Raw genomic sequence first — 27,426 nt, forward strand, 5'->3', positions numbered from 1 at the left:
ATCCCTCACTCACAAATGGACTTTAGGGGAGCCAGTAGCACTCTAGACAACATTATCAGACTCGCTGGTCATTCAGGAGTTGCTAAATGTACAACGAACCAGCTTTGTCACCTATTTAAAAAAAAAAAAAAAAAAGATTACTGTATGGTTTTCGATGGAGTAAATTGCTCGATCCTTTGGCCCAAATTACACAAAAGGGGGATCCCGCCTCTGCCTTTGAGAGCCAGAAGTCTTTATAACGGAATACTTGGGTGCAAGTGAAAATGACCAATAATAGGCAGATTTCGAAAAAGATCAATACCAACAGAGAGCTTAAACAGGGGTGTGTACTGGCTCCATTGCTTTTCAGTCTTTATGTATCCGATCTACCAGCAGCCATCAAGGTACAAGGTACTTGCCCACCTAAATTAGAAACATTACAACTTCAGTCTCTGCATTGTACGGATGACACAAGTGATCTGGGATCACAATGTAACTGGACTTCAAAAAGACCTCAACACACAAAACTCCTGTAATGTATCCAACAATCTAAGCTTGAACTCTGTCTAATAAGTGGGCTACACTAGTCTTCAACAACAGGCAATGCAAGTTAATCCGATGGGCTATCAGGGATAGGTTTGCTTTAAAACAAAGAAAGTCCCAATACTTAGAAGTCTGGTTTGATTACAAAGGCTAATCAAAGCAGCATTTTGACCATTAAAACCTAAAGCCACTTCGCTTATGTTCGTCACCAAACTGCTTTATAACAACCTTCAATACTCTTCTGTAAAAACTTTACTTACAGTTATACGTGCAAAGTACTTGCCATCTTTGGTATATGGTCTCCTGGCTTTTCCGTGAATGGCCAGTATGTGGCTTAATAGGCTATATTCAAAGCTCTTTAAGTATGTCTTCCAACAACCAAGTACTACAAGCCGTTGTCACATCAGGCTACAATTGAGAGACTTAGCCAGCACGGCTACAAACTGTACAGTTTCTTGTTACTTGCCAGCATTTACGATCACTTATTGCTCCCCCACTTAAGGCAGCAATCTGGTCTGCCATCTCTTCAACTTCTGCTAGCCACAAATCCTGGAATTTGTTTTAAACTTGCCCTGCATACTTTACAGGCTGATACACTGAACGTCTTTAAAGGCAAAATAATTTCTCCAAAGATGGTCGATTCCTATAAAGATAATGTCATCCAGGCATATTTGGTATCCAGTATGTTCAGGTTCCTCTTTATTCTGTTATTAAAAATAATCATAAAAACGAACAATCATCACATAAAATACACAATAAATATCACATATGTTAATGGAAGTTACACGTTAGTATTACAAATTCACAGAATTACACCAACATAAAAGCATTTTTTTAAAAGCATCCACAGAAGAACACACACCAGGATCAGATAGCATACACAGATAATAAAATGCAGGCCTACGTGGCCAAAAGTCAATCAGTTTTAGAAGGAAGATACTATCACAAGGGCACACAAGAATACATTTATTGGCGTACTGTCCCAAAGGGAAACAAAGATTGCTTCTGACAGACCCCAGCCGGAACCTGGTCAAGAGTGATCTTTCTCAAACAATGTTGTCCTGTGAGAGATAAGGTTCAATAACCTGGCATGTTTTAAACATAATATAAACGTACAGAGATTATTTCTCAAGTTCCTGTGCCTCTCTAGCAGCAGATGTAAATCTCAGGAACTCTTTCTTAACCCATTCAGCCTCCCTTTTATTCAACAGATGTGTGGGTAAAACAGCTCCACTCTTCCAAACTATTAGCAGTGCTCCTAATATAATTCAAGCATGGGATTTTCACATGCCAAACAGTCAGAAATAACCTCCCTGTTAAATTCAGTGAGTGTATTTCCCTAAACCGCAATCCAGAGAAGAAGTGGTGAAAGTTTAATTCAAAACTCAGGCCTAATTCCTCAAGAAAAAAAATAAATGGGGACAACCTGGTCCTAACCCAAGCAATTGCCCACAAAAGGGGTCCTCTTCCTGTGGTAATCTAGGGCAGTCCCAATAAACCCAAATAGATGCCCCAAAGGTTATGATAAGTAACCACCTGAGTTGGGGGGGGCGTGGCCAGGGTCCGGAACATGGCGGACGTCTAAAGAACCAGCTCCGGAGGGGCCGGCCTAAAAACTCCAGATAAACGCGCCAGTCCGGGCCGTCCACGCACAGAGGGTGGGCGCCGTGCAGCAGATCAGCGGGTGGCGTGGCCGGGCCCCCGCTGCGGATCCGGGGTGAGCGGCGGACCGTGCTGAGCCATCTGATGCGAGAGGAGGCTTGCGGCCCCTCCTCTCGCTTGAAGCCGCGGCCTCGCATGGGAAGGCAGGCCTCAGAGAGAGCGGCCCGCATGCGGCGGTGGCCGTGGCCAGAATTGTTGGACCCGGAGCGCCTGAGGGGCACTGGGGGCCCTGGTGGGACCTCTCCCCAGCGGGCGCTCTCCTTGGAGCCGGTGGAGCGGGTGCGGCTTGTATTTCACTGGGGCAGGACCGAGAGCACAGACTTGGGCCCAGTTGGAGCACCGGGGAGCCGCGGTGGCGGCGCGACCAGCGGGCCCCCCAAGGGGATCACCTGTGGGGGCGCTGAGTGGGGGCGCTAGACCCCATGAATCACGCCTTAGGAGAGGCGCACTCAGCGGGGAGTTTCTGAACGGCTGCCCAACATGGGGGAACCATGGAGCTACTGGAAAACCTGGGGCACCGCAGACCTCTGAGCGAGGATACTGGGCACATACGGGAGAGCAACCACGGGCGCGGAAGAGTCGCTGGAGAATGGGTGAGTGCCCTGCACGGGGGGACAACTAAACCACGGTTGCGGCGCATGCCTTACTCCGGTTGGCGGGGAGGGGCCTGGTAGAAGGAACTGGCAGAGGAGCCAGTACAGACACAGGGGACAATCAGCCACGGTCGGCTGCAGTGAAGCCCCCCCTGCCCTTGGAACTGAACACCGGGCACGACCAGCGAAGCGCCTGGAGCCCGACCTGTAATGCCCGTGAGCAGAAGTTAAAGCTGCGGAGACTGAAACGAGGGGGCAAACTCAGTAGGGATTCATACGAAAACACATGGGTCGTTTGCCGGACCCCCCCGGGGTATACCCCCTTGCCAGACCGATGCCCCCCAAGGGCCGACACAAGAACAGAGCCATGGACCCCTTGACACCGCCCGGGGATGGTGAAGCGGACTCAGTGAACCAGTCACAAACCAAAGTCCAAGACACCCTAGACAAGATACTGGGGGCTATAGAGGACACAAAGTCAACACTGCAACAAGACATCAACCATGTTGCGATCGAGGTGGGACTCCTGAGAGCTGATCATCATAAACTGGCTGACAGTGTCAAAGAAGCGGAAACCACGCTGGCGGACATCGCACCGAGGCAGAAAGACATGGCGGCGGAGGTAACCTCTCTGGCAGGCAGAGTGGGAAGACTTGAACAACGTGCCGAAGACGCGGAGGGGAGAAACAGGAAGAACAATGTGCGCGTGGTGGGCCTCCCCGAAGGGACCAAAGGGACGAACATGGTGGAATTCCTGGAGCAATGGCTGAGCACGGTGGTTGCACCGGGGTGCCTGACCCCCTACTACACGCTGGAACGGGCCCATCGAGTACCGTCGAGACCTCTTGCCCCTGGCAGACCTCCACATGCTGTAATCGCTAAACTCTTGCACTACAGAGACAGGGACATTCTCCTACAGAAAGCCAGAGAGACGGGCCCGTTTAAAGTAGCAAATGGGGAAGTGACACTGTTCCCGGACTTCACTCTAGAGGTCCAAAGCAGGTGAGCCTCATTCCTAGCGGTCAAAAGTGCCTTACGAGACGAGGGGATTCAGTACTCGCTCCTATATCCAGCAAGGCTGAGAGTGATCGTGGAGGGAAAGGCCATATTCTTCCAATCCTCGGAGGAGGCATGGGAATGGCTCGAGAGGCACGGGTCCCAAACGGTGCGACCTGCGCATGTGAACACTGGAGCGAGCAGGACCCGCTGAGCCCCGAGGGGGAAGAGGTCAGGGATCGCCCACGGCTGGCGCCAACGCAAACGCAGAGAGAAACGGGCAGGAGGGCGGCCCTGGAGGCGGCGGCCCGAGTGGGGGGTGAGGTGTCCCACCGTGAGGGTTCAGAAGAAGAGTCCGACGACACAATGGTGTACTCTGCCGGAGACTCAGGGAGCCTGGCTCGAGCACCGAAGGTGACCCCACAAACAGCCGACGAACTCGGATAGCCCGGGCGTGTAGTGGTGCCCAGTGACATGGCACGCTGTGTGAACGAGAGGCCCCTCAGGACCTGGCCGATCCCCCTGGCTTCACTCTCGCCTGTCTGACTTGGCTGGCGAGTACTGCAGTTATGTGTTTGGAAAAGTTGCACTGTTGCACAGTTTATTGGGTAACCTATAGTTCCGGAAGCGCCCTGGGGATGGGGAGTTGGGGTTTACAGTTACGAGTTAAATCGGCAGCATGGGTAGGGAATTCTGACCACAATACAGGGGCGAGCATAGGGGGGGGGGTCAATTAGAATCCTGGGCGCACCAGGCCCGCTATTGTCAGGCTCTAAGAACAAAATGGCAGACTACAATTTTATAACCTGGAATGTCAGGGGGATGGGCACCCCGACCAAAAGACATAGAATCCTATCATTCCTAAAGAGAAGGGGGGTGCAGGTAGCAATGTTACAGGAGACCCACCTGGCACCGGGGGAGGGAGAGAAACTAAGACGGAGGTGGAGGGGGAAGGTGTTTGCTACGGAATACTCAGCTTATGCAAGAGGCGTACTGATTTGGATTAGAGCGGGGGTCCCCCTGACAATCGATTCCTCCAACATAGACAAAGAGGGCAGGTTTGTGATACTGGAAGGGAAGCTACATTGGACTCCGATAGTTAGGAGTTGCATCTACGCCGCTAATCAAGACCAGGTTTCATTCATGATGGGCTTATCAAGACACCTCACCCGCCAACGCACGGGGGAAGTACTAATAGGAGGGGACTTCAACGCAGTACTAGATATAAACATGGACAGGTCTACCCCGCCACTACAAGGGGCAACATCAATTAAGATAGCACAAAGCCTAGCCGAGTGGCTGAGCACATGGGGATTAGTGGATATCTGGCGGGTGCAGCACCCGACCGTCAGGGACTACTCGTTTTATTCGGGCCTCCACCGGGTGCACACCAGAATTGACAGGGTGGCCTGCACCCCGGGACTGACTCTAGGTGTGACACATACTGAATACCTCGCTCGCACAATATCGGATCATAATCCATTACTGTTAACCTTGAGGGTATCACATGACAGACCCCCCATACCATCATGGAGGCTGGCCCCCGCGGCACTTGAAGATCAGGCGTACAGAGAGGCGCTGCTTAGCCATCTGTCAGAACACATTGAAACTAACAAGGGATCCACCCCCTCCAGGGCTGTGGAGTGGGAGACACTCAAGGTGGTGACGAGGGGTTTCTGCCTTGGGCAGTCGGCGGGGGTGAGGCATACGCTAGAGAGAGAGCTTACTGCCCTGGAGAAGGTTATACACGAGGGGGAACTGAGACAGGGCCTTGTAGCACAAGGAGATGAAGAATATAACCGTGCCCGCAGAGAACACTCCCAGGCTGAAGAAAGGCTCAGATGTCATAACACGCAAAAATACCTGGCATCCCTACAATCAGAGGAGGGGAGGTCGGGTAAGCCACTAGCATGGCTGGTGCGCCCGAATGGGGACAGCGAACCCATCACAAGTGTATTAGACAGAGGGGGAAATCATAGACTTAGCCCAGGCCCCATCAATGACGCATTCAGAGATTATTACACGCACCTGTATAGGAAACCTAGCAGCCTGGAGACGGCGATATTTGACAATTATTTGTTGCAGACCCCACTGCCGGTGCTGAGACTAGAGGACAGGGACAACCTAGGGAGGGTGGGTGAACGCAGAAGAGATAAATGATGCCATAGCGCAGCTGGCCCGTGGGAAGTCCCTGGTACGGACGGTCTTCCAATGGATTTTTACAAAAAATATATATCCTTATTGGTTCCCAGTTTGGCGGAGATGTACGCGGAGGCAGTACAGAGTGGAGAGCTGCCAGGAACGCTGCGTGAGGCGCTGGTAGTGCCACTCCCCAAGACAACCAACATGGAAGCCTCGGTGGCCGACTTCCGCCCGTTATCAATGCTAAACAGCGACTTCAAGATCCTCAGCAAGATCTTGGCCGACCGACTGCTTCCCCATATGCCCACGCTGATACATGCTGACCAAAATGCCTTTATTCCTGGTCGCAGCACCTCCCTGAATCTTAGGCAAATTTTCTCTATCTTACACATGCCCGAAGAATTGAAACCGCCGGCGGGGTACCTGTTGGCGGTGGATTTCGAGAAGGCTTTTGATTCGATTAGGTGGGACCATCTGAGGTCGGTGATGTTAAAAATGGGCCTGGGGGAGAACTGGGTAAGATGGGTGGACCTGTTGTACTCGTCCCCACTGGCAAGAGTGAAGACAGGCAGAACAATCTCCAGAGCATATCCGGTGTTTCGTGGAACCAGACAGGAGTGCCCCCTTTCCCCACTACTATTTGCCCTGGCGATTGAGCCCCTTGGGGTTTTGGAGGACTTCGGGGAAGTTTCGGGACTGCACCTTAACCACGGCAAAACGTATGTATTTCCCTTAACACCTGGTTGAGCGCACCCAGCCGCATGCCCGATAGACGTGAACTGGGCCCCACGGCCCTTCAAGTACCTGGGTATCCAAATATTCCACGAGATGGGAGATCTTAGAGAGGGTAATCTTGGCAGGGCGCTTCGATCCCCGAGGTCCTCGGTTGGGTTTTGGCGCTCCCTGAAATTATCAGTAATGGCCAGAGTGGCGTTGTCCAAAATGATTATGCTTCCCCGACTTCTCTACTACTTTGTTAATTTACCATTGCTGATCCCACCGGCATGGTTCTGTGACTTGAACTAACTCAGGGAACTAATTTGGGACGATGGACGTAGACGCACTGCACTTGCGACCATCTGTAGGCCGACCCACATGGGAGGACTGGGTGCCCCCGACTTTGAGACTTATTACTTGGCATCCCAACTAAAGTGGGTGTCTGGCTGGCTGGTGGGCAGAGGACACCTGGACCTGTGTGCAGCCCAGGGGGTAATGGATACGGCATGGATTGTGGCACGCAGGACAGAAAGGAAAATAGCCCTACCTGGAAACAACATAATGATAAGTGTCGCAATGGCATGCTGGAAGAGGTGTGCGAAAAGGGTAGGAGTGGGCCCGCCATATTCTCTGGCTTTACCGCTTTCGGCACTGGCTCTGGAATCTGGGAGGAAGGGATCGGGAAGTCTGGGGCTTGTTCCCTGGACGAGTGCAGGGATTGAGACAGTGGGTGGGCTCTTTGAGGGGGGAGTACTGAGGGGATTCGCTGACCTATCGGGAGTGGGTGTTCCCCGGGGTCAGTTCCTGCTCTTCGGGAGGTTGGTGCATACTCTGAAAGACAACTGGTGCACGATAAACGCAGAGCCCACAACCCATGGGGTGTTGCACCTCCTACTGACATCAGGGGAGGAACCTCATCTGATAGCTAAAATTTACCGGGCCCAGGTTCAGGCCGTATTAGATCCTTTGCAATCCTTGAGGGAACGATGGGGAAACACGATCGGGCGGGAATTGTCTGACTCAGAATGGAGCAAAACACTGGCTCACCCCCGGGTGATTTCGCGTAACGCGCGGTTAAAATACATCCAATACAATTACCTACACAGGACGTACCTTACACCACACTGACTATTCCGTATATACGGGGGGGCCCCCAGGACATGCCCGAGATGTTGGGGGGGAGAAGTGGACTTTGACCATATGGTGTGGGGGTGCCCAGTACTTCAGGCTGGTTGGAAGGAGATACTGGCCGTCCTATCTCAGTTATTTGGGACGGAGTTGCGGCCCACCCCGGACCTGTGCTTATTGGGCCTCAGGCCGACTGCGTTAAGTGGGAAGGTAAGAGGGCATTTCCTGGACCTAACCCTGGCCCCTTATAAAAGACTGATCTCAAAGGGCTGGAAAGCCTCAGGCCACCCCTCGCTGGCTGACTGGAAAAGGGATGTCACGAAATGGTCCAGGGCTGAACTGCAGGTCCTGAAGGCTGAGGAGGCCAAGGGCTTCCGACAGGTTCCTATTGCCCCGGCCTGGGAAGATTTAGTGACGAGTTGGGATGGGCTATTCAAGAGAGCAGCAGACCCCGAAGTAGGAGTGGGAGATGGTTAGCACATTCTAGGAGGTTGACCTAGGGGGGTAGTCTCCCAAGTGGTGCCCTAAGATGTCCGAACTCATACATGGACTGCACAGAGGAACGCAAAATAGAGACGAACGAGCCGCTAATTGCCACATTACCTCTAGGGACGGGGGTGGAGCGAGTGGACTGTTGTCCCCCCTATATACTGGTGCGGCCTGGACCTGGCCTCCCCTTTTATGTTGCTATGCTTTAGTTCCTTAAATATTATCAGCCACAAATCCTACCCACACAATGCCGTAAAGTTGCCCTTCTGTTTTGTTTATATACTTTTTTCCCCTCCCCTTCTTTTCTTTTCCTTTTTCCCGTTCTTCTTTTTCACTCGTTTTCTCCTCCAAGCTATAGCTTAGAACGGGTTTAGGCTTGTTGTTTACATGCGTGATTCAAAACGACACTGTAGAACAGCGAAGAACATAGCTCAGTTTCCCAATGGGATCAGTTGATAAGAGTCAAGGACCAACAAACGCATAAATAATACTAAGAGTACCAAAGAAACATGCAACGAATCACAAATAATGTATACCACAAATGCGGATTGTTTAATGGTCATGTATAACGAGTGCAAGATGTTACCTTGAACAGACATACAAATGTAAAACAACAAAATGTTAATAAAATATATTAAAAAAAAAAAAAAAAAGTAACCACCTTAGTTTATACCTCTCCAGTAAGAGCAAGATCGGTTGTTGCCAAATCTAGATGCTAACCCAAAAAGGGCCTCCACAGAGGTATTAAAGCGTGGACAGCACTTCGATAAACATGGCAATCAACTGCCCTGTCTGCTGTGTCTTAAAAGGTCAGACACTCTTTTTAAGTTTGCAGCTTTTTCTAGTTGCACTTCTGGAATTCCGACAAGCGTGGTATTCGTATAGTCAGTCAAATACTAGTTTCCGCTTAAGTGGCTATATAAACGAGTCTCTGACACACATTGTATGCAAATGCCCTTCTCTCGTAACTGAGATAATTAAATGGCACTGCTTTTTAAAAGGTAGTTGCAGTAGGGCTAGTGAGGCTGTTCGGTACACTCTAGATGGGAAAAACGTACAAATGTCATCCGCCCTACTCAAATGTATGCAATACACAATCAAGTCTATAACCGCAAAAAACTGAAACCTATCATAATTCATTTTATTTAAACCAGGCCACTGTCATTCAGCAGATAATTTAAATTGCAAATGATTTATAACTTAATTAAATTATTTTAGAGGATGTCAATCTTTTATACAAGAGTCTCATACAGTTATCTTAAGGGGTATGGGACTATAACATATTGTGAGCTTTCAACATTATTGTACAGCTATTTATTGTTTTAGAATGTTCTGCTGCTCCCATAGGGTGGACTACATTGGTCTTTAAGAATGTACAAATTGCAATATGAATTGTAGAAAGTGTTTGCTGTTGTGTGTCAGTGGGATCCACACTTTTATGGTTTTAATTCAACAAAGGCATACTCATTCAAAACAATTCGATAACCAAAAACATACTGTCTGTAAGTCTGATTTGTCCACAAAAGAACATAATTTACAGGATAGAGGAATGTAGCTGATTATCCCAATCACTCAATGTAGAAGCAATGGCCCTTGAGCTGCTACAGACTTAAGGGAATCTGTCTTGGCAACGTTTATGAATGTAATATAAACCATTTAAATGGTTCATAGGGCTGTTAGTTAATGCTTTATAGGATTTGGATGTAGGAGTAGAGAGATGAAATTCAAGACTAGAAGTTACTATTTTACAGTTAGTTAATACAACCCTATCCCGCTTGTTGCTCATGACTGAAAATACATGTATGTAGCTAAATCTGAGCCAAAGAAGTACTGTATGAACGAGGAGAGATCAGCATCCTGTTTATAAGAGGTCAGCATCTGCTCCCATCAACAACCACTGGAGAATTTACCAAAATGGAAAACAGCTGAAGCCAACACAGCAAGTATGGCCTACAGTGACACCATGGTAACTTGCCAATACAATAGAAAGTAAGGCCTAAGACACATGAAAGAATGCACTACATATTCACCAAAAAATACATTCTTCTGTCAGGAACACAACTCCTGCCTCTACTCCATCTAAAACAAAGTATGACGCAGTTTGGACCTGTCAGCCAGATGGAAAGCAGTGGACAGATTCATGAACGCTAAATATACCTGTCCTCAAATAATCAGAACATAAATCCAAATTAACAATAGTGGTAGTAGATGGCAAAACTATCTCACTTCCAAGTGGAGTCCAAATTAGTAAGAATGTCACGTGGTCAAGTGCCCTACTACCGGAAGACACAGTGTAGTGTATATAAATACACACAGCATATAAAGAACAGTAGTGACCACAGCACTCACATACACTGTGTAAATTGATTAAAGTACAGGTAAAAGTTTAAATGTAGAAGCTGCGAAAATAAGTGTTCGGTATCCTTCTTGATGTTCCAGAAAGTCATTTATTGGAATTGATTTTCGTAAAAGCAGAAGTACAGTCAAACAGGCACAGCCAACAAGTGTTTCGTCACATCCGTGACTTTATCAAGGCTATATAGCTAGTATATCGGCTTCGATATTACACAGCACGTGGAGCTCATCATACACTGCAGGCGGACTTACCAAGGTCCTTAATACTTTACGCGCAGAAGACATACTTTGGACGGGAGCTTTTTCCCTCAAACCATTTATTGCTATTTGTGTTTAACACATTGGAGTGGTTCTTCATGTTTCACTATACCAACACCGGTACCATCGACACCTGCTTTTCATGGATACTCTTCTCTCATACTAGCTATATAGCCTTGATAAAGTCACGGATGTGACGAAACACGTGTTGGCTGGAGTCTATAATCTCTTACTTAGAGGACACACAACATACAGTAACATCCCTCTCAACAACCCAGGAGCTGAAACTTGTACAGGCCAAAAACAAGGAGCTGGAGGGAAGATCCTGAAGAAATAACGTTTGTATTTTAGGTATCCCTGAGATTGTAGCAGGAATCAACATTGAACTCTTTGTGGAGGGGCTACTGGAGAAACTATTTGGACATAGAACATACTCAGAGGTTCTAGTTCTAGGGGTTGAGACAGCATACAACACTCTGGTGTTCAAGCCTCGCTCAGGCCAGAATTCCAGGCTGATTATAGTAAGACTCCTGAACTACAGGGACAGAGAGCAGCTCCACCGACTTAATAGGGCAACTCCTGATTGACAGTATGAAGGATCCTGTGTATCTTTCTATTTGGATTTTACCCCAGCAATGAAGGGGCCCATAGATCCTTCACAGAGATTAAAAATAATCCCAGAATGAAAGGGGCTAAATGTTCAATCCTCTTTCCGGCTAAGCTCAGGCTGCAGCATAATGGCAAGACCAAATTTGTGTGCAACCAGAGGCAGCACTTGAATTCCTCAAGCATCATGTGTCATCACGCAGGGACTCCCTTGTCTGGGTCAGACAGACCGGCATACACCAAAAGTGGCAGCCGATATAGGACCCCTGTTCTAAGCGACAATGACTAGAGTAATAAGTCTGCATGTTGCTGCTTTATCTACGTAGGATTTCTCAAACATGTTAACTGACTGTCATACTGCCCAGCCCGTGTTGTCATCTAACTGTGTTACATGTATTTACCTCTGGTAATATGCTGGATGCAGTGGCTGTGAGTAAAGTGGTGCCTCTGTTTTGAGAGTGTGGGCCTTCAGATGACTGCCACAAAGCTGTGGTAAGAAGAATGTGTTTACTTGCCCACTATATAGTACAGGATAGCTTAGTCACAGTTACTGACCATTGGCGTCACACTGTGCTCCGGGCCACCCCCTCCGTGTGTGGAGTGCATTGGTGTTATCTTCAGTTACCCATGAGATGGGATTGACTGTGTTAATTATTGGGGTATGGGTATTTGCTAGCGATTGGGGCTGGCGTGGGAGTGGTTAAGGAAGGGTGCTGTTTTGGTAATTTTGTATTGATTTGTATATAACTACATCATATGGAACACAGACACAGAACCTGCAATGTCCAGGGGACCTGAAGATATGCACGGGACACAGTTGGCCACCAAGGATTTGAGGAAAAATCACTATGCTGAAAATGATCACCTGGAATGTCCGTGTTCTAAACAACCCAGGTAAAGCACAACAAGTGTTAACATTCTTGAATCACCAGAGGGTGGATGTCGTTCTGCTACAAGAGGCACTGTTATCCGTTGTTCCCATCTTCCTTGGCCTCCTCTTGGAGTCATCATCTGCACTTCTCTCCCTACTCTGCCTATTTTAGAGGGGTTGCAATCCTGATTAAGAAGACTCTCCAGTTTACTCTCATTGACCAACTTGCGGATACCGCAGGAAGGGTGATAATCGTTTCAGGAGTGCTTTAGGGTCAACGGCTACTGTTGGTTAATGTCTATGTGCCCAATGTGGATGACCCCTTCTTCTTTGATGAGGTGCGTCACATATGCTCCGCGTATCGAGACTGGCCCATGATATGGAAGGGGACTTTAATTTCACACTGTCCGCACAATTTAACATCTCAGGCCGCTCATCCCACTACACACGAGAACTGCTCATAGCCATATAGTGCCATTGTGCAAACTAGTAGATGCCTGGAAGGTACCTAGCAGATACTGAATACACGTTCTACTTCCCAGTGCATAAGATGTCTTCTCGGACTGATATGTGGACGCCCCCTCGAACACCGAGGGGCTCAGTCCTTGGTAGTGACGATCCTGCCCAGGACACTATCTGACTATTCTCTGGTGGAACTAGTGCCACGTGACCTGACCCCTGGTTCTTCAGCTGGTGCCTGAAAGGCACAGAACTTAGAGATGTGATTTTCGGAACTGAAATCAGGGAGGCTAAGGTGGAGTACTTCAAGCTAAATGAGAATATGGTGAATGATGTTGGGATCTTGTGGAAGGCTTTTAAGCCCACACAAGGTGTATGTGTATGTCGAAGAATGCAGGAGTTCTCAAAGCACTACGCAACCAATCGGACCGACTCGAGCCACACTGGCCAAGATTCAGTTGGCCCTGGCAGAATTCCATGAAGAGGCAAAAAGGGAGATAATTTACCTTGGCAACGGAGGATGAGCCAGACAGTTCTGGTGAAGGGGTAGACCAAGGAAAACAATGGCCTGGGTTACTAAAACCACTCAAGACTCAGGGTGGATAACTTGCATTTGTGCCGAAGGAGATGAGATCACCGGGGCTTCTGCCCATATTAGTGCAGTATTCCAGGGGTATAATGAACAGCTCTATACCCCTGAGGCACAGACAGATGTAGCCACCATAACTCGAAATTTAGACCAAGTGTCATTAGCCTGGCTTGAGGGTGAGGTTAGGGAAACAACTCCCCACTGATAGTAGAGGAGATTACAAAAGAAATAATGAACCTAAACAGTGGTAAGCCTCTGGGCAGTGAAGGGCAGCCATTTAAAAGAGTACAAGGACTTGCTGGCGCCCAGATAACCTGAGATGTAAAATGAAACTCTAGCTAAGGGCAACCTATCCCTCACCACGATGGAGGTGGTTATTGCAGTGTTATTGAAACCGAACACTATACATTTAACAGGTCAGTCACTGACCCTATTAAATAGTGATAATAAGGTCCTTGCAAAATTCTGGGAAAGCGTTTCGACCCCTTATGAAATTTTTGGCTGATGGTTCTCCTACGCAGGGTTGACCAACTCTTACTGTTGGTGGCTTTTATTCCCTGCAGTAGCAGTTTATGATAGAGGTCCTTCGGCGACTAGGCATTGGAAGCTATCTTCAACATCTCATTGATTTGCTATACTCCTCGACAACAGCCAAAATCAAAATCAATAGAAAACACTCAGACACCATTGCCATTGGTAGGGGCACCTGGCACAGCTGTCCTCTTTCTTCATTAATATTTGCGCTTGCCACTGAACAGCTAGCCATGACCAACCAAGACCAGCATTTACATTGTGAGTTGGCCACGGCTCAGGAATAGCTCCCTAGTGATCTTGCTGTATGCTGACAACATTATTCTTTATATGCAGCTTCTGAAGGAGAACTTGTCACCCATTGTGCATGAGGTGGTGTATTTTGGAGGCCACTAGACACTGCGCATCAACTGAGCGATGTCTGAGCTTTTCCCTCTAACAGACTTCGATTCTGCCCCGGCCATGGACTATTCCCTGCAATGGAACCCGCAGGGTGTTAAATATCTGGGGATGTAGGCCACTTGTGACACCCATGAATTGGTCATACTCAATTTTTAGCACTGCTATGGAGCAACTGACCACCCGTGTTGACTGCTGGATCCGGCTGCCACTTTCTATGATGGGTGGATATCCCTTCTAAGAATGATTGTGCTCTTACAGTTTCTATACCTATTTTGCTAACATCCCAATACAACTTCCTCAGGTGCTGTACAGCCAACTCCGACAGATGCGAACTAGATTGATATTGGCGGGGTGGAAACAACCAAGGTTCCGCTGGGAGGTGCTCACTCGACTCATGCAGGAGGGGGGACTGGCAGTACCGGATCCATGTGTGTTATCTTATGGTGCAGGTGCATAATTGAAAGTACTAGGTCGCGTCCCAAATGGCACCAGTACATGTCAGTGTGGAGGCATCATTCACTCCAGGTCTTTACTGGGGTCATTCGGAATAAGACCATGCTCCGATAGGGCTGATTTAGATGTAGTCGTCGTGACCTGCCGTGCCTGGTGTGACATGGCTAAAATGATGAACATCTCTGCGCCATACTCATCCTTGCTGCCTCTTGCAGATAACCCTTTATTCCCACCAATTAAAGAAAAGATAGTGAAGAAAATATTACATCAAAGGGGGATGCATACTTTAGGTGCACTCTTTGAAGGAGACTCCTTTATCTCTCTGCAGAGTATCCAAGAGCAAGGAGCAGATATGGCAATGGCAGTGTTGCGTCACCACAGACTACGCTCTGTGGCTAGGGGCACATATGCTGAACTCCCCAGGTTGCTTCCTGAGATGTCCACGCTCATAGTCTATATACAACGAGCAGACAAAGGACACTCCATATGCTTACCTGCAGAGTGCGCTTTCATCTTGTAACACGGGCACTATGTCAAGAGCTAGACACAAATGGGAGAAGTCCCTGGGGTGTCTGATTTCTGATAGAACATGGACACACTGTTGCTCCCAGGTGAAGGAAATGTTGTTTAACTATAATCATGTTAATACATTTCCGATACCCGTACCAGTATTATTATACTCCTGACAGAATGGCCTTATTCAATTGCATAGCTCGAGTAGCATGTAAAAACCTTTACATTCTGAATGATTTTTTTGGGCATATGGCACAGCAATAGCCTAAGATACTGGCATATTGGCAACAAATATTTAACATACTAGCTGAGATGACTGAAATCAGTATTTCATAAGCCTTTTCTAAATGGTAGAGTAATTAATATTACCTATTACTGCATTTACAGAGGATTGTGGATCTTTAGAATAGGGGTCCTTTGAGCTCTCTGTTTGTCTAACCTTTGAGTGCATTTGCGGAGTCACCCACACCTAGGTTGACTGACCAGTCTTATACTTTGTATTGTTTTATAACCCTTCCCAGACTGATGAGCAGCAAAGGTTTCTTCTCTGAAACTGTGAAATATATCTTATGACCAAAGAAAGGAGAAAGCTCTACACCAAACTCACAGTTTCTGGTGTTGTGTAAATACCGGTCGTATGACCTGCTCATTATCAATCAATAATATGCACTTCTTTAGCAACACCTGGTCGCATTTTCCTCTTAACTGAGAAGGAACCAGAAAAGGTACACTTAACTTTCACACAATGCTTCTGAACTTGGGCTGATTTTTATGTCTATGATGGAAATTTGAAATTTGTGTGTTTTATTATGGTTATATTTATCTGCTATTGAGAGCTGGTAAAGATTAGAATATTAAATATATTTTAATATATTAACCCATAGAATCTTGAGAGAGTGGCTTTATTTTTTACTTCACTGCAGCATCCACCTCTTTATTCCCACTCCCCACCACACAGCGGCACTTGCCAATCAAAAAAAAGCCACGCCGACGTTGGGTTTATAACAATCCAACTTTCTGGGGGCAGTCCTGAGAATTCGTCCAGTACAAAAATACCTCTTGATTACCACCATCTTTTCCAAGGCTGTTCCATATAAATCCAAAAAGCAAGAAAGTTGAAGGCTCTAACTAAATTATTAGTTTGTGGCAAAGCAGGTTTTTTTTTTTTTTTTTAACATTCTAGCTGAACATGAAGACTTTTGATAAGCATCAGAGAAATATTCATCAAGAAACACAATGCTTTTTCGTTATCCTTTTTAAAAAACAGTCAAAACTATTTTAACCACTAACGTTTTTCCATGCTTTCAACAACAATTTAAATTGGTGTCTCCATGGGCAGCACACCAATCTCATGAGTACAATCACTTCACCAAGAGTTATTATTCTGACACTATGTGAAATATTAGTATAATTAAGATAGGCTACTCAATAGATAGACCCCCAATATTAATTAATTCATGCATGTGGCGACTGCTGAGTCCTTCACAGAAATCTTTGTCTATATCATTCAGATTTAATTGAAGTGCGCCCATGATGCAGCTTTTTGTTTGGTATAAGCCAAGACGAAGAGCCACGAGAATTGAGGAGCAGTATCAGTGGGTTGTTTGGGGATTTAAAGCACCGATGTACCAAATATGAAATGGCAAATGCCAATGGTTAAAAACTCAGGACGGCCTGGATATGGAACACAACACGGGAGATATTTGGCATCGACAAATACTGATATATTGCAAGTATGTAAACGTTACAGGTAAGTATAGTGAGAACTTTGCAATACAGCTCTGTGAATGGATGTTTCGATTAAGCTATGGTTTCGAATGGCCAACTCAATACAGAGACTTTCAAGCTAGGGTTATGTAGAATGTCCATCTGAAAACTTGGGTTTTTAAACAAGCATTTAAAATGTGAGCTTTCAATGGAAAGAGGGCTGTAGGAGCAGTGGGGAATTTTGGAAATATGGTGTTCGGCATAACACAAAATGAAAGCGATTCTAACGTGTGGCAATTGGGCTTAGGGATTTCCATTAGCATTGCCACTCTACAGATCCACATAGGTCTTGGACAGAGCACCAGATGGGGCTTATTCTCCAACAAAAGAGTAACACTTTTCCCCATTTATGAAAGATAACCAAGGACTGTTCTTTAAGATGGCCGACAGAGTCACATACAATTCTAGGAGTGTGAAACATCGATGCAGGTCACGTTCAGAGAGCTATCATAATGGAATGACAGTCGCTGGACACTTATGTTGCTGACTGGGCCACAGTGCCTGGAATGCCATCAAACTTAGCATGCAAAACACAACCAATAATGACTCTTCTTGCGACACACTGGCCAGCTTTCAGTGTGAAATCCAGTAGGGAGCCATCATACTCACAGATGGCAAGCAAGCACCTGTGACCCACCTTCACCACCTATACGGTTGTGTTCTTCACACTGCGGTCTACTCAAAGGCAAGGTTGTGTTAATGATAATCACCCCTCATGCTGCTAGGCCTGCCCAGGGTCCCCTTCTGCCAGACCAGTAATCCCGACCCTACTCAGCACTCCCCCTTCTTTGGAGTCCAGAAGTGCCACTTCTGAGAGCAACGTGGAGTAGAGGGTGACTCAGGGTGCTACCCTCAGCATGCTCACTACTGGAGTCTGTAGGCTCTAGTTCAAACCTGCTAGTGTTGTGCAAACTAATATAAACTAATAATAGCCTGCATCCGGCCAAAGAATCTAACACCCACCCAAACATCATAGATGCACTTCACTCCTGATATATGCATCCTACTGCTGAGAAATGCACCGCTCCTTGAAACCCTTAATCTCCACCTAAGAACTGCATACATTCCTCATACTCACCCACTTCAGACTGAAACTTCACTACTAAGGCCTGCATCAACACCCCTGAAAAATGCACTTCAGAGATCTGCACCTCTCAGATCCAAGCACCCTCCCTAAAACCTGTAAGCCTGCACCATCCTTCTCATCTTGGATATATCTGTTGCTCCTATGCTGAAAACTACATACCACCTACCAACAACTGCAGCTCAACCCCATGAAACTTTGCTAGAATGGGGATGAGGTTCACATATAAATGCTTTGTAGCATCTACACTGACAAGATTCTTTTATTGGTCTTCAAATAAACTTGCATCTGCCCAATATTCAAATCTAACAAGCACTAAGCCATCACAAATATAAAACAATGGCTAAAAGCAAACCTTTTTTGTCTCACAGAGTGCAAATTGCCATTGCCCTCCCTGCCACTGAAGGGAATTACTTTGTGTGCGGTTGTGCCCTTTGTAAAAGTGCAGAATGTTATTACTAACAGGGAAGTTAGATAATAGTTAAAGTAAGCTGAACAGTTGTTCATGCTGTACGCTGTAGTTGGTCAAAGACAAATGTAAAAAGGCATTGGCAATGCCAATAGGTCAGTGGCTTTAAAGGAGTGTTGTATAATAATGTGTAGTATTACAAGTAAATAGATGTGTATTTTTTAAAGCAAAGTGATGTAGGAAGAATAGGAATACATCACATACAAACAAACATAAGTTCCCAAATCCCAATACAAACATTTTAGGCTAGATAGTTGTAAACCAATGTAAGTAGTGAAAGGCTTAATACATGACATGTTAAAAGAAGACAGACTGTGGGTTTCAATAGAAAAGGCAGGTCATATTTAGGACAAACACTTATTACTTAGGAAACATATACACATGCTGCATTGTTAAGTTGGCTGTGCTGAAACACACAAGAGGCCCAAGCCACATTAGAATGAGAGTTTTTCTTTAAAGCTGCACCAACTGTTGCTTTCAAAATGTTCACTTAGCATGAACAGGGTGGAACAGAAGGGTGTATCCTTCCTTAGCACAGGGGTCCTAAAAACCACTAGTCATTCATATTGTGTTAAGGGGAACTGTGTAAAGGGTCAGATAAGTATTTGCAAGGGAGGGCTACCATGAGCAGCACGCAACATATAATCTCTTGTTGTGCAGAAAGATAGATATGGTGAATGACGTCACTGTAACTTGCCCACCCATGAGGCCAACAAGTGCAAGTGCTTCTTTCCAGAGGCACCTCATTACCTTATCTGTACTGCTTGTAGTTGCTTACGTAAATGCTGAACTCTTGACCACAGTTTTTTGTGGTTTTTACAGTATAAATGCTACTGGTGTTTGAACCAGAACTTTGAACTTCAGTCATGGCCTCTATGTGAGACTGCCTGTTGTTCCCAGCTGAAAATCGATTAAACTTATATTATTGTGTCAAAATGATTTGTTTTATTTTATTAACAGATTTCCCTCTAACAAAAGAATTAAAGAATAATATTGATGGAGGTTAAAAGGTGACAGTTGCACTGTCAAGCCAGACCTAAAATCCATGTTGGTTAATGACTGCCCTTCTCCCATCGGTTGTGATACCAGGGAAAAGCGACATAAATTATCTAGTTATTTAAGTCACTTTAATAGCATTCTGATATCATGTGTGTGATCCTGAAAGTCCAACCTCAGGCAGCTAAATAAATAAACAAAATTATCACCGCTGCCGGGAGGGCAAGCACCTTTTGTGGAAGCACACAATTTCTACCCAATCAAAACATGTACTCCTGGTTACCAACACTTAGAAGTAGCCATACCCCCCCTCTAGTGATGGTCACACAATTGCGTGGTAGGTGCGATCTCCGGTCAGATCATAAAAATGTTTCTTGAAGGGTATGTTGAAGATGCAGTATTGGGGTCATTTTGCCCCCCCCTTGTGCTTCAAAGGCATCTCAGAACTCTTGTTTCCCAGCACATCCAGTCGAGTTTTTTTTCTTTGTACTCTGGGATGTGCAGAACTGTTACCCCATTATAAATTCAGAAATACAGTTCTCAGAATGTAAAGGAAAACAAGCATTACCAAAGGCAATAGGCTAATGGTTCTTTTTTTATTATTTCTAGCATATGATCAAACATAAAATGAAGACCACATGCCTCCTTGAACATAGAAGCCATATGCTTACGATAAAAATGTTAAATTAAAAAAATAGTCATCAAATTCTATTGTAATACAAAGGAGACCTTCTTCGCTGGAAGGTGAACTCTGAACAGGTACAGATAACCTTTTTCAGTTTTAATGCGCAGAACAAGAAAATATTATTCTTAATAACACAAAATTGAACGTTTGCACGCCTTTAATGTAAGCTGAGGCATTGTTTAAACCACACAAGGTTGGCTGAAAAACATACGCATAATGAATGGAAAATGCGTGGGCAAAGTATTAGCCCACCTGCCACAGCACCGAAGCGCACTTCTGTTTACGAAGATGTGTACATTATCACGTAGATGCTGTCCTTCGCAAGTGCAAGGGAAAATGGATGAAGTGGGCTGCGCCATTGTGTGCTGTGGAGGCTGTACACTTTTATTTAAGCTGTTTTTAAAATATTTATTTGCATGAGGCTATTTTACTACAAAAGATGTTTCTAAGCCAGACCTCAAAATGAATGGATGAGCTACTCGTGAATGGGCCCGAGCACCTTGAGCGTTTGCAGCACTACAAATCCGGCATCCCCCAACCTCCTCTGCGGTAGACGCATGTTTAATACGTAGAAGCCACAAGAACTAGCCCTCCCACGTGCAGCAGGGACCAAGTTCCGCCTTAGGGCTTGGTCCCAGCCACTGTCGGTGTGTACGTGCCAAGAGCTCTTTGACCGGGTTGTGGGCAAAACGTGAACCTCACCCAGTGTTTCCAAAATGGAAACGAGGGTTGGTAGAAGGTGCATCAATGGGACAATGCTTCTCAGCAAAACAGCCTCTGTTGTAGAGAGAGGAAAACGTACTCATGCTACAAACATGCATTTTGGCAAATACAAGAAGTAAAACAAAAAAAAGGATCATAAGCTGCACCGTAATTTACTGTTCTCGGTGCCAGAACAAATATACTATTTACAAGATTCTAGAAAAGAAGCAGGTGTGTTGCTTGGCGTGACAGCTCTTGGGTAAGTAACAGCACAACTCGAGCAACCCATGTGCCCCCATTTCATCAAAGACCCCGCTGCACCCACTGCCCCAGACCCAGAGCGCCTCCTTACCACGGCTCTTCAGTTCCCCGCCTTCTTGGTCTGACCTTCCAACTTCAGCATCTAACACTCGTTGTTTCAATTTTACAGCTCTAAATTACAAACCAATTCTTCCGAGCTAGCCGTAGGTGGGAGAAATGTGCTTACCCACGAAGACGAGAAAAAAACAAACTAAAAAAGCCTCACATACTGTAAGTGAAATGTTTACTTATTACTTCACCGCCCGAGCCTCGCTTCCTTCCTGGGACAGTTCGCGTAGCCTAGCCCTTTTGCGCGATCACAGCTCGCCACCTAGTGGTAAACATCCAGCAAGGTCCACACACTTTTTGAATAATACAATTCAGTAGTGCTTTATTAGCAAGGCTAACAAAAACGTACTACTAAAACTGATTCTATACATCTTCTCTACATGTATCTAGCTAGATCTTCTGGTGCCATATTGTTTGCTGCGAGCTGTAAACTATTGTGTAGCACCGAAAGAAACAACAAATGCAATTTCTATGTCGAGCCTATCTACCAGTCTGGTTGCATCAGACGTATTTTGGGCGTGCCTAGAACATACAGCCCCGCCCTTTGCTTTCCACTGGTTGGCGTCACTGTCACTCTCGTTTACTCTCTTCTTATTCGGTTGCTTCCTATTCCCACCTTATCCATCTTGTGTTTATCCCCGCCCCGGCACATAGCCTGCTTACTATTTTGGGAGGTGGAGGATTGGAGAAGGTTGAGCACGGGGCTTATAAATCACCCAGCTCTTCCGCCTTAAAAAACACATCACCACTTCTTGTTCACAGATCCATCTCCGATTGGTAAATGGAAAAAAGTGGCTTCTGTATCACTTTGTACACACATGCATAATGACACAAGCGTGCACCTAGAAAATGACTCAGCTGCTGTGGCAATGTCTTTGATGACATTGCTCCTTTTTATTTTTGGTCATGCGGTATGCAAGCACTCCAGATTTAGGCTCACGATCCTCATTTTTAGGGTCGAGCCTGCGTCGCATGCGTATCGCTAGCGAGACGCTTTAGATATTAGAAAAGGGCTCGGAGCCCCATCGACGTCACGTCAGTGTCTTTCATTGGCAAGTTGGCTTGCCTGTTAGAATCCACTTCTTTTGATTAGTGGAAGGCACGCATACGTCATGCCTTTTCTGTGGGTAGCCCTCCTCGAGCGCAGCAACCAAGTACGGAAAACATGCGAGGCTCGCTGGGGTTGTGGACTACTTTTTCTCTGTTTTCAGAGCGCGATCTCGCTGGGCAGAAGTTGAGCGCTTCGTTAATTGCACTTTTGCTGGTTACGATCATAATTGCACTTTGTGTGAACTGTACAGCGCGATCGCGAAGTTTTTTTCTTTTAATGCAGGGAAAATCCGGTTGGGAGTTTACAAATGCGAAACCCTAGTGCATTGCAAATGCTTGTTAGATCTTGCCTCCATTGTTGGCAATAGCCAGTTGTACTGGTGCGGAGAAAGACCGAGCAGCAACATGGCTGTTCCCTAGAGAGACTCTAACGGCCGATGACACCATCCATTAAAAATCCTACCTCAGCACGCACCTACAGGCCAGACTTTGCTGCAGTGCACCCCAACAGGGACCGGCGAGGTGATCAGTACCTCTATCAGAACAGACATTGTAGAAGAGAGCTGCAGCGGGCCGGCCTGACTAGGGGCATGTCCCTGGAGTGGCACAGGATCTCCTGAGCACTGCTGCAGCCTGGGAGAAAGGCTTGGTCTGGGCAGTGGCCTGGAGAGCACAGGGATAGGTCACTGCAACATCTGTGCCTTCTCCTGACATCTTCCCCACGGTTCTTTCCTGGCGGCAGCCTGAAGCGAGGGCAGGCTGTGGGGTGGCAATCGGGTCTATTAAGGGCCCTGAGGTGAAGTACCGGTGGTCCGGTTACCGCTGCCGGAGGTAGGTGCTCCGTGCCAGCCCCCTTTCCTGCCACGGGGGCTAGCGCATCATCACTCTCTACATCCAACACATCTTCTCAGTTGGGCAGGCCTTGTATGCCAAGCGCAGCCTGCATGGAAGCCTCCCCAACATCACCTCATGGTTAGGGGCTCCTGCTGGGTGAGGCAATCCAGCACGCAAGGAAGGGCCCTCGCCACCAATCAACATTAGTTGCCCCCCTTCAATTCAAAGCAACGCTCCTTACCAGCCACCATCTGGGCCTGGTCGTGCCCCCCGGGGGATACCGGTTCACTGGAGCAAGACAGGGCCGCGGGGGAGAGTGAGCCTCATCTCAGTTATCCGGCTGCCCTCGTCACAACCATACGCACACTGTCATAGTGACAGTCATCAGTGGGGGCTGCCTGGAGATGTGTCTGTCTTGAATCTACAGTCCAACCAGTGTGATGCTATCGAAGGGAACAACTTCCTATACATTGCCCACACGTCCATGTCCCTTGAGTCTAGTTGTGCTCATCACGGGGTGATCACCAGGGTGAGGCGGGGCTCAGGGAGATCCTACAATTTTGGATTGTGGTGCCACTTGACTTGTAACCTCACCGCAAATTTATCGTCTGTCCACACAAGACATCCAGGGAGGCAACATTCCCTCCCTAGCCCCTTCTTTGCATCCTCAGCTCTGAGCCTGCCCTATCGACCACTGCAAACATGGGGAAAAATTATGTGCACCAGCAAAATGTATTGTTTGAGAGCAAACGTCATACACAACAAAAGGATCAGGATGCCACACCAATGGACTCAACTATGCACCAAGAGGATGGCACAGGTCCAGATGATGACCTCAGATCCCTCCCGGTGGAGATGAATACCACCCTCTGCTCAATAGATCCCAAGCTGGATACCCTCACGGCCCACCTGGATCACATGAAGCGGTGAGTGGATAAACATGAGATGCGGTTAGACCACCTAGAAAACTAAGTATCTGATGCAGATGATGTCCAGGTTGATTCCAGGGAACACCTTCTGCGCACGGGTTAAATCCTTGACCTCATCAAATCCAAGAATGAGGATTTGGAAGTAGGATTGCGCCGCAATAACCTCAGTATAACCGGAATTCCCGACTTGGCCACCATCACAAGAATGAAAGACTACATGGAAATCAAGCTCCACAACTTCTTTGGCGAGGCACTCTCCTCGGTCTTCATAGTAGAGAGGGTGCCACCGTTCGGTGGGGCCGTGAGCACCTCTAGGAACCCCTGCACGTCCCATAATTGCATGTCTGATGAATTATAGGGACAGAGACAGAATATTGTGACTCGCCTGTGAACACTGGGTAATCAACCGTCAAGGCAATGATTTAGCATTCTACCCTGACTTCACTCTGTCGGTCCAGGTGTCCCGCAGGGAGTTCCAGCTTGCCAAAAAGCTCATCCAGAACACAAACATCCCCTATGCTCTTTTATACCGGGCTAAGCTGTGCATCACACACAAGGGGAAAACACATTTTTTCACCAATGCCAAATCTGCTCTAAAATTTGCAAAGCACATTACCACATGGAAATTCTCACCTGGAAGCTCGCCACGAAACCAGACAGACACTCCCATCAGCAACACTGATTAAATGCAGTCTCCATGAGGCTATCCTCCAGGCATCTTGCTGGCTGCCACGTCGAGATCGGCCTATGGGTTGACAATTTAGGGACACCTGCTCGACTGTCCTTATCTGCTGTCGGGCCTCCTGGTTGGAGGGGCACCTGCTCTTCCACTGCTCCACATTTGCTCTTCTGTTCCCTCTGACTGACTCAGGGGTGCTTTACACCCAGACGACCACCCCAACGATTTCTGGCCGGGTCATTCCCTTGGCCCTTCTCTGGCCCCAGGGATGTTTCCCAGACTGGTTTCCGTCTATTTTGGGGGTAATTGGGGTGTGGGTGAGATTGGGCTACTCAACCTTGTTTTTGGATTGGAGTAGGAGGTTTTGTGGGTTTAGGGTGTTGTCTGCTTTTGCTTGATGCAATTGTTTCTTGTTCCCCACAGGCCCCATGCACGGTTACTCACACTCCTGCTACCCCACCATATGCAGGCCATCCCACCACTCCCCCCAGTACACATCCTGCACACCTCCTGCCTGCCATGACTACTAGTAACGACAGCAGGAAGGCATGCCTCATACATGCATATCTTAGTAGACACAGTATAGACATCTGCTTCCTTCAAGAACACCACTTGACATACACTTTTGCACCATGTTCACGTGTGCAGTGGCGCGGGGAGTCCCATACTTCCCTCTACTCTATTTGTGCCCGAGGGGTAGCTATTTTATTGTGTAAAGGCTTGCAATGGCACCTGACATATGCCATAAGGCAAGCCACTATGTCCTGCTCCCCGGCATACTCCACAAGCAGCCGGTCACGCTGGCCAACATCTGCGGTCCCAATACAGATGATCCTAAGTTTTCATTGAGGTGTGGAGAAACATCACTAGCTTAGGATCTAGAGCCCTCATATGGGGTGGCGTCTTCAACGTCACCTTGAATGACCAGATACAAAGGGCGGGAACATCCTGGTGCCTTCATCCATAAGCAGCACTGGACCTTAATACCATCAATACAGACAATTATCTACATGACGCGTGGTGACATACACACCTCACACACAGGGAGGGCACATGTATCACAGCTTTTCACCGTGCATGGTCTATGATAAACTATTGGTTGCTGTCCTATGACACCCTGACCTGGGTGATTGGGGTAGACCATCATCCTTGTACCCTCGCTGATCATGCCCAGGTACTCCTAAAGCTGTCTATCCCTCACTCGCTCTCCTGTGCCTTCACCTGATGACTCCCCGCATGCATTATGAGACGCAGTCTTTCCCAAAGAGACCTGCAAAGAAATTGTAGAGTACTTCACAACCAACAAAGTCTTGGTCAATTCTCCATCCACACTATGGGAGGCTTTTAAGCTGGTCTCCGGGGTGTATGTCGGAGTTTACTGAGGAGGCAGATCTAGAGGTCAGCTTCCTGGACTGTGACGGAGAAGCCTGCTGCTATGGGGAGGGGGAGCGCCTGGGCAGGACCCTTGCAGGACTGCTTCTCAGACCATTCACATCCCCCTACATGATGGAAATCCTAGATGATAACCAGGTCCTCCTAGGGAGATATTAGGCACTATGACCTCCTTCTATGCGCAATTGTACACTGCCATCCAGGTTCAGTTTGATGATGCATTTCTTATGTACCTTGATGATCTCCAACTTGTGTGGCTAGATCGGGCACACTGCACATACTTAGACACACCCATCACCTCAGAAGAGCTCATACAAGTTATCCACAGCCTTCCTGGTGATACAACACCCAGCATTGATGGTTTAACCACCACTTTTTACAAGGAGTATGCGCCTATACTTGCTCCCTGTTCAAGGAATCTCTGGACAAGGGGCACCTCTTCCCCTCTCTTCAAGAGGTGACCATAGTGACACTTCTAAAGCCTGCCAAACTCACCTTTCGCTATCGCCTTCTGTTCCTGATAAGCTTAGACACTAAGATCTTCGTGAAAATTTTGGGCAACCGTCTCCTCCCTCTACACCCTACAAAGGTGCAGCCTGATCAATCTGGGTTCATACCCGGTTGTGCAACAGCGCACAACTTAGTACCATTTTGACAGCCATGCACCATCTGCACACCAGATCTCTGCGGTTCAGGCTCTGGTAGATGCCACCAAAGCAATCAATTGCCTTGAGTGGAATTACCTCTTAAAACTACACGGACACCTGGGGTCTCAGTGCCCCCTTCCTCTGCCAAATACAGCTCATCTATACCACCCCGTTGCCCGCAAGGGCATGATCTCTGAACCCTTTTTAATCATTCATGGCACAGGTCAGGGATGTCTGCTTATAGGAGACTGGCCTGGCTTGTAGTGGGTACCAGAGGTTCTTACACCTTGTTCCAGGTCCAGTTATCCCTTATTAGTGTAGAAGAGGTGTTTCTAGCATCTTAGGCTGATAGAAGGTAGCTATGGCAAAGCAGCTTAGGCTGAACTAGGAGACATGTAAAGCTCCTAGTATACCACTGGTGTCATATGCACAATATCATAAGAAAACACAATACACAGATATACTAAAAATAAAGGTACTTTATTTTTATGACAATATGCCAAAAGTATCTCAGTGAGTACCGTCAGTAAAAGGATA

At 47.0% G+C, this 27,426-nt stretch overlaps 1 protein-coding gene across 3 annotated transcripts in view; it reads right to left on the minus strand.

Moving 5' to 3' along the window:
* Positions 1 to 21,680, minus strand: part of TMEM14A (transmembrane protein 14A) — a 203,511-nt gene extending 181,831 nt beyond the window's left edge. The window contains exon 1 of one of the 3 annotated variants that reach the window (XM_069235808.1): positions 21,538 to 21,680. The gene's annotated coding sequence lies outside the window, so the exon portion shown is untranslated. Of the gene's footprint in view, positions 1 to 21,341 lie in introns of all 3 variants that reach the window. The other 2 variants (XM_069235807.1, XM_069235806.1) reach the window with 2 other exon arrangements.
* Positions 21,681 to 27,426: the final 5,746 nt, after the last annotated feature.

The sequence above is a fragment of the Pleurodeles waltl genome, chromosome 5, assembly GCF_031143425.1.
Source record: "Pleurodeles waltl isolate 20211129_DDA chromosome 5, aPleWal1.hap1.20221129, whole genome shotgun sequence".
Lineage (NCBI taxonomy): Eukaryota > Metazoa > Chordata > Amphibia > Caudata > Salamandridae > Pleurodeles > Pleurodeles waltl.